The sequence below is a fragment of the Chinchilla lanigera genome, unplaced genomic scaffold (assembly GCF_000276665.1).
Source record: "Chinchilla lanigera isolate Chin_1 unplaced genomic scaffold, ChiLan1.0 scaffold00006, whole genome shotgun sequence".
Taxonomy (NCBI): domain Eukaryota; kingdom Metazoa; phylum Chordata; class Mammalia; order Rodentia; family Chinchillidae; genus Chinchilla; species Chinchilla lanigera.
The window spans coordinates 26,750,635-26,768,432 of NW_004955407.1; the positions used below are offsets into that span (position 1 = coordinate 26,750,635).

The window sequence follows — 17,798 nt, forward strand, 5'->3', positions numbered from 1 at the left end:
TTCTTAATGCTAGCCATTCTTACTAAGATGAGATGAAATCTCAATGTTATTTTAACTTGCATTTCTCAAATGAAATCATCCAGTCTTAAACACCTCTTCAATCCCCATGTCCAAATACTATCATCATATGAGTTTGGGAGTTAAGTTCTTAATGCGTGACATTTTGGGGGACATTTTCAAACCAGATCTGATTTGACAGAGAATGAAGGATGGCTTCCTCTTCTGGGCCAAAGGTGAAAGAATCACATGTCTTCTCTTTGTCTTCTCCTTTCTTTCTCCTGGATGTTGATGCCCAAGGCCACTCTGCTCTGGAGAACATGGAGTCTCTATCCACCCGAACCCTTGAGGGAGAGAATAGAGAAGAAGCACATTTCATGTGAGGCATCTTCAAGTGCCTGCAATTTAACAGGAAACCTCTTCAGTGTCAAACCATGGACATCAGGCAGGTCATTTATAGGTCAACTGGCATTACCCTACATTGTACAGAAATTGTTACATGCACTGGGTGCTCCTAAATAAAAGCCTGAAATATATGGTGCTGGTTAGCAGGCAGGCAACAGAGAGGAAACTTAGGCCACAGAAAGAACCATGATTTTAGTGGCAAAACATTTGGTAAAATTGCTTGGAACATGTTGGAGTACTTGTTTACTACTCTTGTAAGGGAAAGGAGGTTGGAAAAAGTCAGATATTAATAACTTATTTTGGTTGTCATTTGCTGAGTTTAGCAAGTTATTACAAGGAAAGAGATGAGCTTCGTCAACACTTGGGGTGACTGAGAACATACACAGATGAAGTGTAGGAATTCGGGGCCTCCTGGGGTAAGACAAACTTTCACTGCCAAAATGGGTGAGATAAGGTCTGAAAAGCATTTGTTCTTGAAGACCCGTTAAGAGTCATTACTGTGACAGAGATCATACCAAGTGTGGATCTTCTCATCCGTTTCGTAGTTACAGCAGCAATGCAGTCACACAGATTTGAAAGTGAGAACTTACTAGGAAACCAAGAGGAAAGAATCAGGTTTGGGAATAATGCCTAGAAAGGATATGGAGTGTGATTATTGAAACATGGATGCAAATAGCTCAGGTTAGGCCTGCCAGGTTTAGAAAATAAAAATACAGGTCACCCAGTAAAGTTTGAATTTCAGACAAAAAAATAATGTTACAGTGTAAGCATGTCTCAAGGGATATACATGCATTAAAACAATATCTGAGTCTAAATAAATGCTTTAATCATAATAAAATACAAGTGATTACCCTGCTTGTACTCATTTCTGTATATTCATTACAAAATGATAATGTGCCCTGGGGACTTTCTTATGCTCAAACATTTTTTCCTTATCTGAAATTCAAATTTAACTAGGTTTCCTGTGTTTTATCTGGCATTTCCAAGTCAGAAGCTTTCAGTTTTTTTCAGTAGAACTATCTGATGAAGAATCCATGAGCCCAAACAAAAGTATCTTTCGTGTTGGGTTAATAAACATTATTAAGCCCCTAAAATAGCAAGAGAAGGAAGTGAGATTAGAAATCAAAGTCTAAGAGAAGGACATTACTTCTTATTGCTGACTTCACATTGAGAGTATTTAGGGAAAATCCTTTCAGAGGGCACAAGTAAGAGTTACCAAGAATGATGAATCAGGGTATTTCTCCTAGAAGCAGAATAAGGGTTAAGTTCAACACTCACAGACCTACTTGTGATTTGTAACTTCTGATGCTTCACCATCATTTCTGTGCATATTGTTCTCAAGTCTCTTATATTTCAGGTCAATGATACTGATCAGTTGTCCCTGAGCCATCATCTGTGTTCTGTATAAACAGGAGTGTAGATAGGTTGTGTATCTCGATTGATGGAGAGAGATCTAGCCTTTGCCTTAGATACTATAACTACATGACAGCTGGAACACTTCCCTCAGAAAGTGTATGGTTCCCCTCTGTGTGAAGGAGTCCACACATGGACATTTAGAGGCTGGAAGGCTGAACAGTGCAACAATTGATCTGAAGTAATTTTTCCCGAGTCTAGGCAAGAGTGAGCAAATTTTTTTGCCAAATTCCAAAGAGTAAATATTTAACACGTTGCAAGCCAAAAAGCAAAGTACTGGACATTATGTACGGATTTCAATAGCAACCATTAAATACAACCCAGTTCTAGTTTGCAGATAGCAGGTCAGATGTTATCAATACTATAGTAGTTTATGATTCGTGGATGAAAGCAGCTTCTTATCTAGGGATATTTTAGTTCTTAGGCCCCTGGAGCTCCAGTGGGGCAATCAGTTAGCACACATGCTTATACAGGCTCCGTTGCATTTCAATGGGCTCACGTGACTAGTTTTCAACCAACTGAATGGAAGCTGTGTAAGCAGTGGGTCCCTTGCATGAAAGTGTGCTGTCCACACATTTTCTTGCCTATACAGTTACCTGATTTAAGTGCTTAACACAAACAAGAAAGCCAGCAATTAAAAATACAGGACAGAAATGAACTGGCTCCCTAAGGAGAGGATAAAGCAATGCCCGCAACCCAGGAACATGTGCATTATTATATTGTATGAAAAAGTAATAATTTTCTGTTACAGTAAGCCACTGGAATCTTGTATTTTATTCATCACTGCATATGGTGTTATGCCAATTAAATACTGCTCATTTCACAGAAATGTTTCAAGATTGTGAGTGTCTATTTCAATGTGGTGTCCCTCCAGAAGCCTAGACTTTATGCCCATTAAACAATTCTCTTCTCGTATTAATTCTAACAGACCCAACGTACAATCTTTTTGTCACTAATACACCTGGATAGTGCCTTCTCAGTTCGATACTTTCATACTACATTTTGATTGGCTTTTTGCTCATTTAATGAGGATTTTTTCAAATTTACCCACAGATGATAAAATTTTATCTTTAAAATTCTTTTCAATGACACACAAAACCTTGGCTATAATTGTAAGAGGAATCTATGAACACTACAAAAATTTTGAACAGTTTCTGGTTACTTATTTTACATATATTCCTCTTTTCATGCAATCAGTGAGAAATTTGTAATCTTCCCTATGACCTGAGGAGAAAATATGAAGTTACATGAACAGCAAGGCTATTTTCATTTGATTGTATAATTTATAGCCTTGTAATGTCATTAATTGGGGACTAAGTTGGGGTCAATAATTTGGGGATTCTCTGAGGCACATATTATTTCCAACCTCTTTCTACCAATGAAAAAAAAAGCCCAGATATCTTTTCTTTAACTTTTAAACATTTAAATATTGAGTAAAACAATTAAAAGTCATTAAATCTTTGAAATGTGGCAGATCAGACATAAAGGAAAATAGAATGATGAAATAAACTGAGAGCTTTCTAAAGTTAACTCGTCATTTTTTATGTGTCACCAAACAGCAAAGAATAAACAGGTAAATTTAACTCCAGAGATAGGAATTCCAGAGATAAAAGTCCACGATGGAAAAGTACATTTGTTTCAACATCTTCTCTCAGCCAGAATTATTTTTTGGCATCCTCTTCCAGGTGAATCTCTCTTCCTTTGTTAAGTCAGACAATTCATTACATGTGACATTTTGAAGTGCAACTTAAGAATTGTGGACTTTAAAAGATATATACTGGATTTGAATGACCACATTGTGTAGAATAGGTCCCAAACATTAAGTGAGTATGATTTTTCTTGTTTGGTGGTATAAATGCTTGTTTCATGATCAGTAGAAGTTACAAAGGGGTAGTTCTAGAAATAACTGTCATAAATACAGTTAAATAAATCTTTTATAATTTTACAAATAACTATTAATCCAGTAAAAGCAGATTTCATAAATCATATATGTAAAATGAACAATGAGCAACATGTTCCTAGATTGATGGTAAAATTCAAACAACATATAGTTCGTTACAGCATTGACAGCAACTCCCCCTGCATGATACTTCAATTTCTAAGGCTTTTTGGACTTTGACTTGCAGAAGGGCATTGCAGGTTTAGGTTTCTCCTTTCTTCTGTGTGCTGGTTAAGGTGTTGTTTTTTCACAAGCTTTCTAGCTTCTTCAGTGTAGTTTTTATTTACTTTCCTTATCCTTTTTAAGTGTGTGTGTATGTGTCACTTTTTTGAAAAAAAAGAAAAATAGCTCATGTGTTTCTCAGATAATGAGAATGTGAAACCTGACATTTATCAAATCTGTTATGCTTTGTAAGTTCAGCAGATTCTTTAATACTGGGATAGGCACGATTTGATGATCCTGGAAACCTAGTTTTGTATATATCGCTCAGCTGATGCAGAGGACAATGTCTGCCAACCTTTTACTAAAACAGCAGTCCTGGCTGGGGATATAGCTCAACAGCATAAGCAAATCCCTGGCAAGTGCAAGGACCTGAGTTGATTCCCGGTACCAAAACGAACAAACAAACAAACAAAAACAACAGCAGCCCTTCTAGGAACAAACAGGTTCCAGTCGCCAAGCATCAGTGCCTAAATTAGACAAGGCATTTAAATAGCAGAGAGAAGTCAAGAGAGTCCACCCAGGTTTGTTACAAATAGCTAGACTCTTAGATGGGAATTTAATCTCATTCTCCTGGAATCCAAATCTTGTACCAATTTACTCTAGGCTAGCAATGTATTTTTGTTTTGCTCCTAAGGGGGAAAAATAAGAAAATGTAATCAGAAAGTTTTTTTTCTCAAGTATGTTGGATTTGGTTGGATCAGCAAAGGTTTTCTCCAAAAGGCAAAATAGACCTATTTGTCTCAGACCATGTGGTCTTTGTCACAACTGCTGATTTTGTGTTCACTCAAAAAATCATAGACAAGAGGAGTACACACACATAGGCATTGCTATAGGATAAAAATGGACCATGCACATATTTTAAAGTGAGGACTTCAAGCAGCTCACATAAGAAAGAAACAAACTGTTATTAACTTGATTATCATTATAATCTATTCAATAAATATCAGTTCCTAAATTATTTTTTCACCCCAAATTTCTCGAAGACTGCTAAAAATACCAGTATTTTCCCAAACCATATAAAATAAGTGGGTTTAAGGACAGACAGGGTTAGCTGAAGTCAAAGTGAGAGAAATGGCTTATTTTGATGTTTTCTTTCTTTGTTTTTATTCTATCTTTTGAGGTTTATGCAGCTCTATGTGATAACGGAAGAGAGGGGTCTTCAGCATTAGCATGTGAGAGAGTTACCCAGAGGTCTTTGCTTACCTACAATTTGCTGGATTTTACTGCATGAGATTTTGTGTCTTTGTTGTGTTGTGTTTTATTTTGTGTTGTTTTAATACTTATCCAGTCTATCTGGCAAGGTGCCTGAGAATTTGCATTTCCAAGGTTTCCTATGCTATTGTTTTTCTGTGCTACCTGGAGAAACATTTATCCAAACTTACTTAAACAGAATCTCCGGGCTAGATTTCTAGGTAGAGAAAAAATTAAAAATTCTGTGCTATGAGATTTCAGTATTCAAATGGCTTTGAAATAAGTGCCTAGCATATATGCAGCTTTTCTCAATACTTTTGTAAAATAAATCTATTTTTTGTTGTTGTTTTACTTCCGGTACCAGGAATAGAACTCATGACCTTGTGCTTGCCAGGCAGGCGCTGTGCCACTGAGCTAAATCCCCAGCCTCTAATAAGTCTATTTTTAAATACAACTTGTAACTTGATTATTTTTGAAAGTAGGCAATAAATCATCAGAAATGAATTTTAAAAATTTGAGGAGTTTCAATCATTGAGAAATCACTTAGGGCTGCAAAAGACTTGAAATTTCTATCTTTCCTCTTCTATCTTCTGTGGTTAAAGAAAAGTAAAGAAGACTATTTCTTGCTCAGGATGATTGTAGCGGTGATGATAGCAATGAGGATAGTTTATTAAAGAAATAAATGGACATCTTTCCACATTTTTGTTTACTAGGACTCTGTCTCATAAGTGCTGTTATCTTTTTTTTTCCCCAGTACCAGGAATCGAACTCACGACCTTGCACTCACCAGGCAAGCGCTGTGCCACTGAGCTAAACCCCCAGCCCCCAGTGCTGTTATCTACAACAATATTTAGTTTATCTTATAATATGCTCCAGCTTAGACATTAGAGGATGAATGCCTTATATTAGAGTTTTTGAGTTATATTGTTTTTCCTCTGTTGCTAGCCTACCTGGGAAGGTCTACTGTGATTTCAAACCAGAAATACAAAAAAGGAAAAAAAAATTGCCTTGCAATACCTGTGGAATTTTGGGAAATGATAGAACAGATGATGGAAAATTGCATAAGATTAGATTGTGCAATTCCGTAATTATTCTTAGGAAACAGCTATAATTCCTGTTTTTTGGTTACAAACATCATATGGCTTCCCGGAGGTTCAAACTTAATTATTTTCAATGTTGTTTTGAAAATTACATTTTCAAAGTAAGACTTGGAGCATTTAATGAGCAAATTAATATGTGTTTCATGGAAATTAAAAGAGTGAAAATAAATGTTCCACTGCTCCTTTTCCTTGTAATCACTGCCTTGAACAAGTTAGGCTTTTAAATTTGCTTCTTTGAAGTTCAGAGTTCATTCTTCAAAACTTTAATTTTTTTCCTGCTTACTCTAAGTAGTATTCAGATTTGAGCAGACTACTGGGTTTTCTTTGTCAGAGGTTTCTGCTTTACAGGGCCAATTACCTTCTTAACTCTTATTTAGGAATTTTGCTTATGAGTAAAATTATGAAAAAAGGATGAAGACCTCCTGGAATTTCTTTCCAGAGGATTTAGATGCCTTTTGATAGCGCTTATGAGTACAAACACACACACACACACACACACACATACACATACACATATACACACACACACACACACAAACACATACACACATTTATATTGATAAGAAAGGATGGTAAGAAAACTGCATGCAAATTATTTATGATTTTTGGTAATCACAACCTTTATTACTTTCAATAATCCCAACAAGTTTCAGGCATTCTTTGTTACCTGCAGGGAAATAGCGAGTCTTTTTCTTGCTAATTTTGTTATTTTTCCTTTGTCCTATCTGGAACTATTGTAGATAGAAATGTGGGGGCGTTCTCTTTGTCTGGAGAGCATTAGAATAAATTGATCTAAACACATGGGTGACTTTTGGATGAATGTCACTTTCAGAAGCATATTTCTTATTTTAATTCTTTGTCCTGTCTTTCTCCAGGTCATGTGTTCTGCTGATAATAGACCTGTTAATAAATGAAAATATGAAATCCACATTAAAAATATAATGTTTTTGTAGAAAATGTAAGGCAACTTAGTCTTTTGTTGTATATAGTGCATATTCTACAGCAAAGTCAATTTAACGACATCATCAATTGCCCTCTCATGAGAGAAAATCCAATAGGAAAGAAAATCCAGCCTCAAAAATATTTTCTGTCTCACTTCTGCAATCATGAATCAAATACCCTTTTTTTAGTGATTCTGCTGCATTGCTATGTTATTTCCCTTTCTCACATACTTTGGAAATCTGTATAGATTCCTCTTATCTCTTGATTTTTTTTTTTTTTTTTTTTTACTTAGACTCTTCCTGTATGCAAAATTTCCTTTTTCCTTTCTATTCACTCCTGCATTTCAACACTTGCAGCTATCATTCCAGGCTGAAGAGGTTACTGACTTCCTCATTTCTCTGGCCAGGAATTGTCTACTGTGCCCACACTTCCGGCTGAACGGGGTCCCAAGGATAAGTCAGAGAGCACTAGGTGCACCAGAGGATCCGATTCTGGGACTCTAGTCATTTTGATGACTGACTTCATAGACCCACTGGCTACAAGGCTGTCAGAATTTAGTTGGCTAGATGATGAATCTGAGAAAACTGTTCACAAAAGGACTGAGAGATTTTTACAGGGATCACATCATCAAGTTGATATAGCAGGGTTATTGCTCATACTTTTGCAGAAACATCAGTTTGAAGCTCCTTACATAAGGAAATGCCTTCGTGGGAAATAAAGAATCTAGATGAGAGATGCCAGCACTTACACAGAGTACAGAAATATAGCAAAGTCACTGAGGAGGATGAGAATTGTTCCCTATCATCTACATTACTCTTCATCAAGCCTAGCAGCACAGCACAGACAGAAATAGTCTCTATGTGGAAGGAGTTCAGTGAACACCTCACTTTGCTGAAGACCTCAGCACCATGTCTATGGCAGTGTGGCCAGTCACAGATTTCAGGCTTTCCTTAGCACATCATAGCCCTTAAGGTCTCAAACACGATGACTGTTCCAGGTCTAATCTAAATATACATGCATCCAGCACCAGGACATTTAAATAAGCAAAGCAAATTTTAGCAGAGCTCAAGGGAGAAACAGCAGTGCAATAATAGCGGAGGATTTAAATCCCCCACATTCAACAGTGGATAGGGCATCTAGACAAAATATATACACACACAGACACACACATACAATCAGGAAACAGTGAATTGGAACAATTCTCAGACCAAACAGCCATCACAGATACACAGAACGTTCCATCCCATAGTAACAGAATGTATATTCTTTTCAAGTATACATGGAAGATCCTCTGGGATAGATCAAATTTAGGCCACAGACCAAATCTAAACAAATTTAAGATGACTGAAATTTTACCAATTATATTTTTTGACCAGAGTGGTATGAAACTCAAAACCATTATGAGGAAGAAAATGTTAAAAATCCCCAAATATGTAGAAAATAATCAACACATTTCTGAACAAGTGGGTCAAAGAAACAATCAAATGGGGAAAATCCTGAGGGAAACAAAAAATGGAAAATAATGTAATAAAATAGATGGGTACAAAAAGAAAAGTTCTAAGAGGTGTGCTTGCATAATATTTGTACTGAGAAAAAAATCAAATAAACACAACACGTTCAATAACTAGAAAGATAACAAAAAATTAGGCCCAGTGTTAATAGACAGAAGGAAGCAACAGAGCTCAGATCAAATAAGTAAAATAGAGACTAGAAAAGCAATAGAAAAATAGATAACACTAAATACATTTTTTAAAGAAATTAATCAACTTTTAGCTATGCTGAAGAAAGAATGAAAACTCAAATAAAAATATAAATGAAAAAAGAGAAATTGAAATAAATAATACAAAACATCTAAGAGACTACAGTGAATATCTGCATACTTATAAATGCATAATTTAGAAGAAATGTATCAATTCCTAGAAATATACAACTTATTAAGTCTAAATCATGACAAAAAAATAGAAAACCCAAACAGACAAAAATAAGTCGAGAAATTGGACTGGAATCAAAATACCTTCCAAAACAGAGAAGCCTAAATTTGGTTGTTTTGCTGGTCATTTTTACCAAGTATTTAAGTAAGATTTCAAACAGTCCTTCTCATACTGTTCCAAAAATTACCTGGGAGAGACCACTTCCAAGTCCATGCTATGAACTCAGCATTACTGTTCCAAAACCAAGACAAAAATCTCTGAAAGAAAAAAAAGCAAAGACAATTATTCCTGATGAGAATTGTTGCAAAAATTCTCATCAATATACAGTATTGTCAAATAGAATTTAACAGAATATTAAAAGGGCCATATACCATGATCAAGTTAGGTTTATCCTGGGATGCAAGGATGGCTTAGTACATACAAATCAATCAGTGTATTATATTACATAAAAATAAAAATGCCAAACTATTCCATCTCAATAGATGTAGGAAAAACATTTGACAACAATCAATACTTTTTTTCATGAAAAACCTCAACACATTGGGCAGAGAAAACCTTTACTTTAAAATGATAAAACCACATTTGTTAAAAGCACAGCTAACATCACAGTCAATGGAAAAAGCTGAAACTTTTACCTCTAAGATAAGGAATAAGATAGGGTGCCCATTCTATTCAATAAAGTACTGGAAGTCCTAGTCGGAGCAATTAGGCAAGAAAAAGAAATAAAAGCCTCCCAGTTGGATAAGAGTCAGTAAAATTATCTTTGCACGTTGTAAGATTTAAATAAACCTGCATGTATGAATTCAATAAAATTATAGGGTACACACAACATAAACATTAGTAGTATCCCACCACAATGAATTGTCTAAAAAGATTTAAAAGACAGCAATAAAATTTATAATAGTGTCAAGAAGAATAAAACAAATAATTTTCCCAAGGCAAAAATCTGTACACTGAAAACTGAAACACTGATGACTAAAACTGAAGAACACAGAAGTCAATGGAAAGATATCCTGTCTCCATGGATTGGTATATTAGTCAGCTTTCTGCTGCTATGACAAGCATCTGAGATAATCAAAGCATTCTTAGAAAAGGTTTACTTTGGCTTGCTGTTTTGGAGATTTCGGTCTATGACAAACTGACTTCCTTGCTTCTGGCATCTAGCAGCATAGTGTGTCCTAGTGGGAATACATCACAGAGGAATCCTGTTTACTTCATAGTTAGGAACAAGAGAGAACTTAAAACCCCAAATTCTTCTCCAGGGCAAACCCAGTGACCTAAGACCTCACATTTTTTCCCATCTTTTAACAGTGTTGAACCAATGGGTCTTTAGGAGTTGGTTATCGAAGCTATAGAAATTGGGAAAATTATTACTGCTAAAATATTTATACTTCCCAAAGTGATCTAAGAACTCAGGGAAAGCCCTATCAAAATTTCAAAGGTACTTTACACAGAAATAGAGCATAAATTAAAAATTTAATATGGGGCCACAAAAGACCCTAAGTAACTAAAACAATCTTTATCAAAAAGAAGTCTGAAGACTTCATTCTATTTGATATTTACTGTAGCACAAACCTACTGTACTATCAAAACAGCATAGTACTAGCATAAGAACACAAGGTAGGTAGTTACGTGGAACAGAATACAGAACCTGCAGTAAACTCATACATTTACAATATTTTACAAATGCATGGGGAATACACAATGGGAAACATCCAGTCTCTTTCATGTCGTTAGAAACACTGAAGTTTTACATGCAGGAGAGTGAAATTGGACCTCTGTCTCATACCACCTGAAAATGGACTCAAACTGGGCTAAGGGCTTAAAAGTCAGACCAGGATCATTAAGAGTACTCGAAAAAACAAGGAAAAAGATTTGAGATACAGATATAGTCAATAATTTTTTGATATGATCCTCAAAGCATGGACAACGAAAGCAAAAATAAACAAAAAGGAATTTCTCAAACTAACAACTTTCCTTATAGCAAAAATAACCATGGAGAGAAGGAACAACCTATGGAAAGAGAGAAAATATTTGCAAACCACACATCTGATATGACATTCATATCCACAATAAATAACTAATTCAAAACTTCGGTAACCATAAAACAAGTAATATGATTTAAACATGCACAAAATCTTGAATAGATGTTTATACTACATACAATTTGCCACTGGATTTATTAAAAATGCTGTGCATACACTTAAGCTAGGATAATTGTACTACTAATATCTATTGGTTTATTGAAAGGAACTTATAATGTGTAATTGTTTGATCAATCTTGCTTTCCTATATCTGGTTATATGTGCAACAATTTTGAAGATGACACCATGTAATATAACAACCGTTGTTAATATCCTATCACCATGTTTTAAAATTCTGTCTCATTTTTATTGTTCTCTATACTGTTTTGTTTATGTACTGCTTTTGTTATTTTGGGATTTTTTCTTTTCTCTTTAAAATGAAAAACAAAATTTAAGGCTAGCAGGGATAGGTTTATTGCTGATGTCTGTGGTTTATTGAAAGGAACAGTCAATGCTTAAAATTTTGATTTTTCTGGACCAGTTTGGCACACTTGAATCTGGTAATCAGAATGATTGGTCTGAAAACAACAATTTGGAGTATAAGAACCATTGTTGAACTCCTACCATCTTATATGGTGAAGCTTTGCATCATTTCCAATTTTTTTTTAGTACTTGTTAATGTCTTTGATTATTTGATCAATATTACATTCTTATATCAGGTGGACTGAGCAACTTTGTTGAAGATGATAGTATGTAATGTAGCAACCACTGTTAATTCCTATCATTTTGTTTTGAGGTCATGTATCGTTTTAGTTGTTTTTGTGTTTTTTTGAGTTTGTCTTCATTATTTTGTTAGTTTTTTTTAAATCTCAATGAGCTAGCACCTCACACCTGTTTTTCAAAAAAGCTGTTATCAAAAAGAAAAGAAGCACAAAAGCTTGGCTGTGATGTGCAGGAAAGAGAACCAGGGTGCAGTCTTGGTGGGGATTTAAATTAGTATGGCGGTTATGCTAAAGTGTGGCAGAGCCTCCCCAAAATGGAAAAGAACTCCTGTGTCGTCCAGCAGTGTTGACTCTGGATTTATGTTTCTAAAGGGAATAAAGTCAATATTGTGAAGAGATCTCTGTGTTTCCATATTTATTTCATCAATGTTCATAATAACCATTCTGTCGGTGGACTCTAATTCTGCTGATGAATGAATGGGTAGAAAATTTCTCTCCCTTCCTCCCTCTTCTGTCTTTCTCTCTCTTTCTCCCTCTCTCCTATTCATCTATCTGTCTACCACAGAATATTACTCAGCCTTAAAACAAGAGGGAAATTCTATCAATTATGACATGATGAACCTGGAGGACATTCCGCAAAGTGAAGCAAGCCAGGCATTAGAGAGGGAAGTACATCGGGATCTTTCAAACCTGAAAATACTGAGCTCATAGGAGCAAAAAATAGAACAGTTATCAATGGGCTGGAGATTGAGTAAGTGGGGCTGTTAATTAAGGGTAATTTCAATTAATCAGGATGAATTAATTCTGAAGAACTAATGTACTTCATGGTAACTGTTATACTGTTATACTTGAAATTTGCTGATAGTGTATATTCAACATAGTCATCAAAAAATTTAACTACGTGAAATGATGGTTGATTATTAGTTTGACTGTGAAAATTACTTTACAAAGTAAACATTTTAGAACAGCACATTGTACATCATAAATGTACAGCATTCAATCTTTATATCTCAATAATGGTGGGGGACTTGACCAAAAAGAAACTAAAAAGAACTGTATTCAAAGCTAGATAACTTGGTAGTGTCCCTAACCTGGCCATGGGATGATGAAAGGAGAGGAAATGTGGTCCTCCCTCAAAGCTGAGGGTAAAGGAGGTGTTACCTGTGATTGGTAAATTGCATATGAAAGCCATGCTGGAAGGCAAGTTCTTCATCATCTCTATGAATTGGCTAATCCTAAGGATAAAACCTTTAGAGTCAGAAAAGCCCCAATAATTCATAGTATCAAATTCATGTGTATATTCAGGAATCTGTATGTTTGCTCATATTGACTGCCTTTCTACCAATTAAGAATAATGTTTTTCTTTCATTGGAATGTTTAGTATTCTTTGATTGGGGGGCTGAGGCAGGAGGATCATTGTGAGTTTGAGACCAGCCTGGGCTACAAAGTGAGCTCAAGGCCAGCCTGAAATGCATAGCAAGACCCTGTCTCAAAAAGACAAAAATTAATAAACAAATAAATAAATAAAATTTTATAAAGCCATGCTGAAGTTAAATTGTTAAGCATTCTTCAATTGGACAGTAAGCATGGTGCAATTAAATTGTTAAATGTCACGATTCCTTTTCCTTAGAGAGTAGTCTGATTAGTTTGATTCTTTGGATATGTCTTTTTAAATTTGTTGAAGTGAGTCTGGAACAGACTTAACTGAAGGGAGATTTCAATCTTGCTTTCAACATATAATTTTACATGTTTACATAAGGATCATTTTTTCTCATTAATGGATATTGTGAATGCTTAAGATGTACCAGAACTGTACTAAAGTGCAAAAAACAAAAAAACAGAGCCTGCAACTTTTCTCATAAAGCTGTTGAGCTGAATGGAGATAGGCATAAAATAAAATATTTGACCAATAGTGGCACATAAAAAATGAGTCGTTGTACAAAGTGTTGACTAATAATGCAATTTGTAAATGTGATAATGTTTTAATTACAATAAATTCAAATTAGAAGGGCCTGGAAACATCTATTAAGGCTTCACAAAGATATGTCTACCTTTGAGTTTTGAGTATCCATTTTGTGCTGCTAGCCTAGCTTTGTGTTAAGTTATAGTGATAGGATGGCAAAGAAAATGCATCTGTCTTGGTTACTTTTCTCTCCTCGCTGAGACAAAATACCCAATGCCCAAAATGAAGGAAGGAAAGGTTTATTTAGCTTACAGTTTGTGGAGGTTTCAGTCCATACTTGGCTGGCTCCGAGGAAGAAGATAGCGAAGCAACAAGAGCAAAGGGGAGAATGGCAGCCGAACAGCAAAGCAGCCAGAGCAAAAAAGCAAATGGTGGCAAGCAGCTCTTCCCCTCCCTTACATTGTAAACAGGCTACCCCCACCTAAGGGGCATGTAGCTCTCACATAATTTCCATGTCCTCCTCTTCCACAGGCTCAGGATGTATACAAAGTAAGCACCCTGGCTTCCTGCTGAGTCACTTAGCCAAACCTCTAGACTCCCCAAGTTGACACAATGTATCAACCATAACAGCATCCTTCTCCACAAGGGATGTACAGTTCTTTGAGGCACAATGGCAGGTTAATAATACTACTCAAAGGTTAAATCTTCTGTGCTATGAGAATCATTGCTATGTAATCAGTCATAAATCATAACAAAATCCTCCCAAGAAAAAGTCACAGGAGTTGAGATGAAGTAATTATTAAATATTTTTTTCAGACAAAAGAGCAGTATGATTGAGAAAAGAGCTAGAAGTGATTTTAGTGGTATGATTTATATCTAGAGGTCCACCGAAGCTTCACATGCCCACAGATGTGGCTTTCGGGGGATGTCTGGATGATGGGTATGTGATACTGAATCAAGGGCCTGATAATGGGTTTAGTATAGTTCTGGGTGTGGCTGAAGGTGTTTACTGATGAAGGAAGCCTCACCCTGGGGGTGATGTCACCAACCAATTGGTTTGTAGCCTGGATAGGATATGAAGGCACAGGAAGAAGGCAAGCTCGCTGCTTCCTGCCTCCTGTCTGCTCTCCTGGAACTGCTTCTGCTCTGCTGGGCCTCCATGTCATGCGACCCTCCTTTGGAGCCAGCTGAAGATGGACTGAAACCTCTAGAGATTGTTAGCTACAATAAACTCTTCCTCCTTTAACTTTGGGTGTCTGGTATTTTGCCTGAGCAATGAGACAAATTAACTAGGTCACATAATGAAGGAATAACATGCACATAAACTTGATAGCACATTAATAATGAACATTTGTAGGCTAAAATTATAGTGGCTTAATACTTGTAAGAGATATTTGTCAAAAACAATGGAGTATGGCCCAGGGGAAGTCTGATTAGGCAGGTAGTAGTCACAGGACAGAGTGTTTGCTGTATAATACAGAAGGGGTGTGTATAGCACCCTAAAACAAATGGGCTTCGTTAATTGCTTTGCAGCTGTAGATTCTGTGATCATGAAGCACAAGAAAGATATCTCAGACTTGAAAGATAAGCAAAAGACTCACAAAAGGTCTTAGTTCATTAGAATCATACTGAAACATAATACAAACTGGTTTGAGATGAAATTGTCAAGAGTGGTTTCTCCTGAGGCCAGTGAGAGAGAATTTGCCCCATGTCTTTGTCCTTGTCTTGCTTTCCCTGTGTTCTCAAACTACCTGTGCATGTCTGTGTTCACATTATTTTTTTCTTATAAGAATGTCAGTTATATTGACCTCATTTTAACTTGATTATTCTGTAAAGACCCTATAACCAGAAAAGGTCACATTCTAAAACAATTAGGGTTAGGACTTCAGTATATGAATTTTGAGTTGATAGAGTTGGGAGGAGTGGGAAAGGAAAGACTAAGATTTGCAAAATTGCATATTGGTTGGACATAGCTAGATCGTATAGATTTAACACCTCTGAAGGGAAATAAAACAGATTAAAGTGGCTAGAAGACAACACTAACAGGATCTTTAACATACTAGGGCTTAGCTCTGACAAGGTTATGAAGCAGAAAACATTTTCTATTAAGGCATCTTTCCTTGTTATGATTTGAAATGATCACTTTTAAAACAATTCTCCACCCATTCTGATTTATAAATTCTCTAATTAAAAATGACTTATAGCCCTATGCCTTCAGGGTGTGGTTACTAGGCTATAGTATTACCTATAACTTTATTTTCTTGTTACCAAATAAGGATTATGATCACTTTAATCAAATTCTTACAGCCATTAAGTCAGGGTATGATTAAACAAAATTCCATGAATAACTAGATCATTATGAAGTGAGATCTACCTCAGTATGTTTGGCATTTAGCTGGTTACATCAGATGCTGTTTTAAAAGTCTTTTCTCAATAACAATAAAATACATGGTCTTGATATTCCCTTTGAGAATAGACCTAATTCTTTGACCCAAAAGTAGCATAGTAATGGGAAAGTTGTATAAAAATCCCACCCATGTGAAATAGATAGATTGCTTTCACCTTTAAAAGACAAATTCTGGAAGCCTTATGAAAAATGAAATCGTATTTTGTTGCCTTTCAGCTCAAGAATTAGGTGTTAATTTATTTATATTCTGAATGTGTGCAAAACTATTTTTATTGTTAGAGGTATTCCTCAGGAAGTCAGGGTTCTGGGATTTTATGCACGATTGTACCAGTTTGTAAATTTTCTGGGACTTTGGCTTCATTATGTTTTCTCATAGCTGACCAGCTTTCTTCAGAAAAGAGAGCAGTCAACACATCTGGAGCACTAAATAACTTTCAGCACAGGAGATCCAGACCCCCTCTATTTGCTACAGTTCCTAAATACTCTAGTGTAGGACTGATATACACCCTTAGTCAATTAAATGTGTCCTGGTATGGAATCGTGATGAAGTAACTGCTCCCCTTTGGGTCAGATGATAATCACTAACAAATCCATTGTGGTCCTGATGACAGGGAGTAATCACGTTAAAGCTCACATGAACTATATAAATAGGTACAAGGAGTTGGGTGTGATAAGCAGGAGAGAAATAATTTCCAGGAAAAGATAGCATTGAGTAGATAGTCCCCCAAATAGTTGTTCTATAACTTTTAAAAAAAAATGTTAAGTTATGTATTAATTTCTAATTCATGTCCTTAGTAAAGTGCAGTGTCTTTATTCACAGCACTTCTCTAGCATTTGGAAACAAGACAGTGAATAAAACAAAGCCCAGGGCTCACGGTGTGACTTTCTTGTCCTATAACTGTAAGAGTCACAGAGAAAGGGGAAACCAAGAGAAGAGGGAGGAGGGACATGCATGTGTATCTTCAGTTGGTGGTTTGCAAATCCTTGCTCACAAAGCAACATTTGAATAAAGAGCAGAAGGAAGTATGGCCCATTAAGAGCTCCGAAGGGTTGACATTTCATTAGAAGGTGTGACTGAAAATAACCTACAATAACCAAAATATTGTTTGGCTCTAATCATGGAAGATATGTAGATTAGCATGCCTTAATTGTTATTTTTCTCTGAAGTAAACAGATATAAAACTGAATGATTTTTCTGACATTAGGTTCAGCTAGTCAAGCACAAGTTAAGGTGTATGCCTTGTTGTCCTTATACTAGCAAGATACATAGAACAGAAATAGCCCAATACACATTAAAATTTAAAACTAAAACATAAAATTATGTGGTACAATATTATTTGTACAATAGGAGACATATTTCTAATTTCTCATAGAGGTAATAAAAAAATACAGTTCATAAGTACTTCAAATCAATTTTTCTTGATTTATTTCAGAGCTCCCTCAACCACTAATGTATGTAAGGGTAGTTTGCCTTAGAAATGAATCAAATAGGCTGATAGTATAGCATCCTTTTATGAAGGCAATTACCAATACTAGTATGATTCAGTGAATTTCAGAGATATGTTCACACTTTATCTTGATTATTACCCTGATTAACACTGA

General features: G+C 35.7%; 2 long non-coding RNA genes across 3 annotated transcripts in view; one reads left to right on the plus strand and one right to left on the minus strand.

Annotated features, from left to right (window-relative positions):
* Positions 1-1,736: 1,736 nt before the first annotated feature.
* On the minus strand, positions 1,737-10,316 carry LOC102022464. 2 transcript variants are annotated; one of them, XR_259588.2, is made up of 4 exons: positions 10,241-10,316; positions 9,328-9,397; positions 6,935-7,167; positions 1,737-1,802 (listed from the first exon to the last, which is right to left on the minus strand). It is a non-coding gene; the product is annotated as an uncharacterized LOC102022464 (long non-coding RNA). The 2 variants fall into 2 exon arrangements; XR_001231703.1 differs by lacking the exon at positions 1,737-1,802 and having other exon boundaries at positions 6,863-7,167.
* Positions 10,317-12,541: 2,225 nt separating this feature from the next.
* Positions 12,542-17,798, plus strand: part of LOC102022671 — a 37,197-nt gene continuing 31,940 nt past the window's right edge. The window contains exon 1 of the long non-coding RNA XR_259589.1: positions 12,542-12,637. This is a non-coding gene — a long non-coding RNA (uncharacterized LOC102022671). The remainder of the gene's footprint in view (positions 12,638-17,798) is intronic.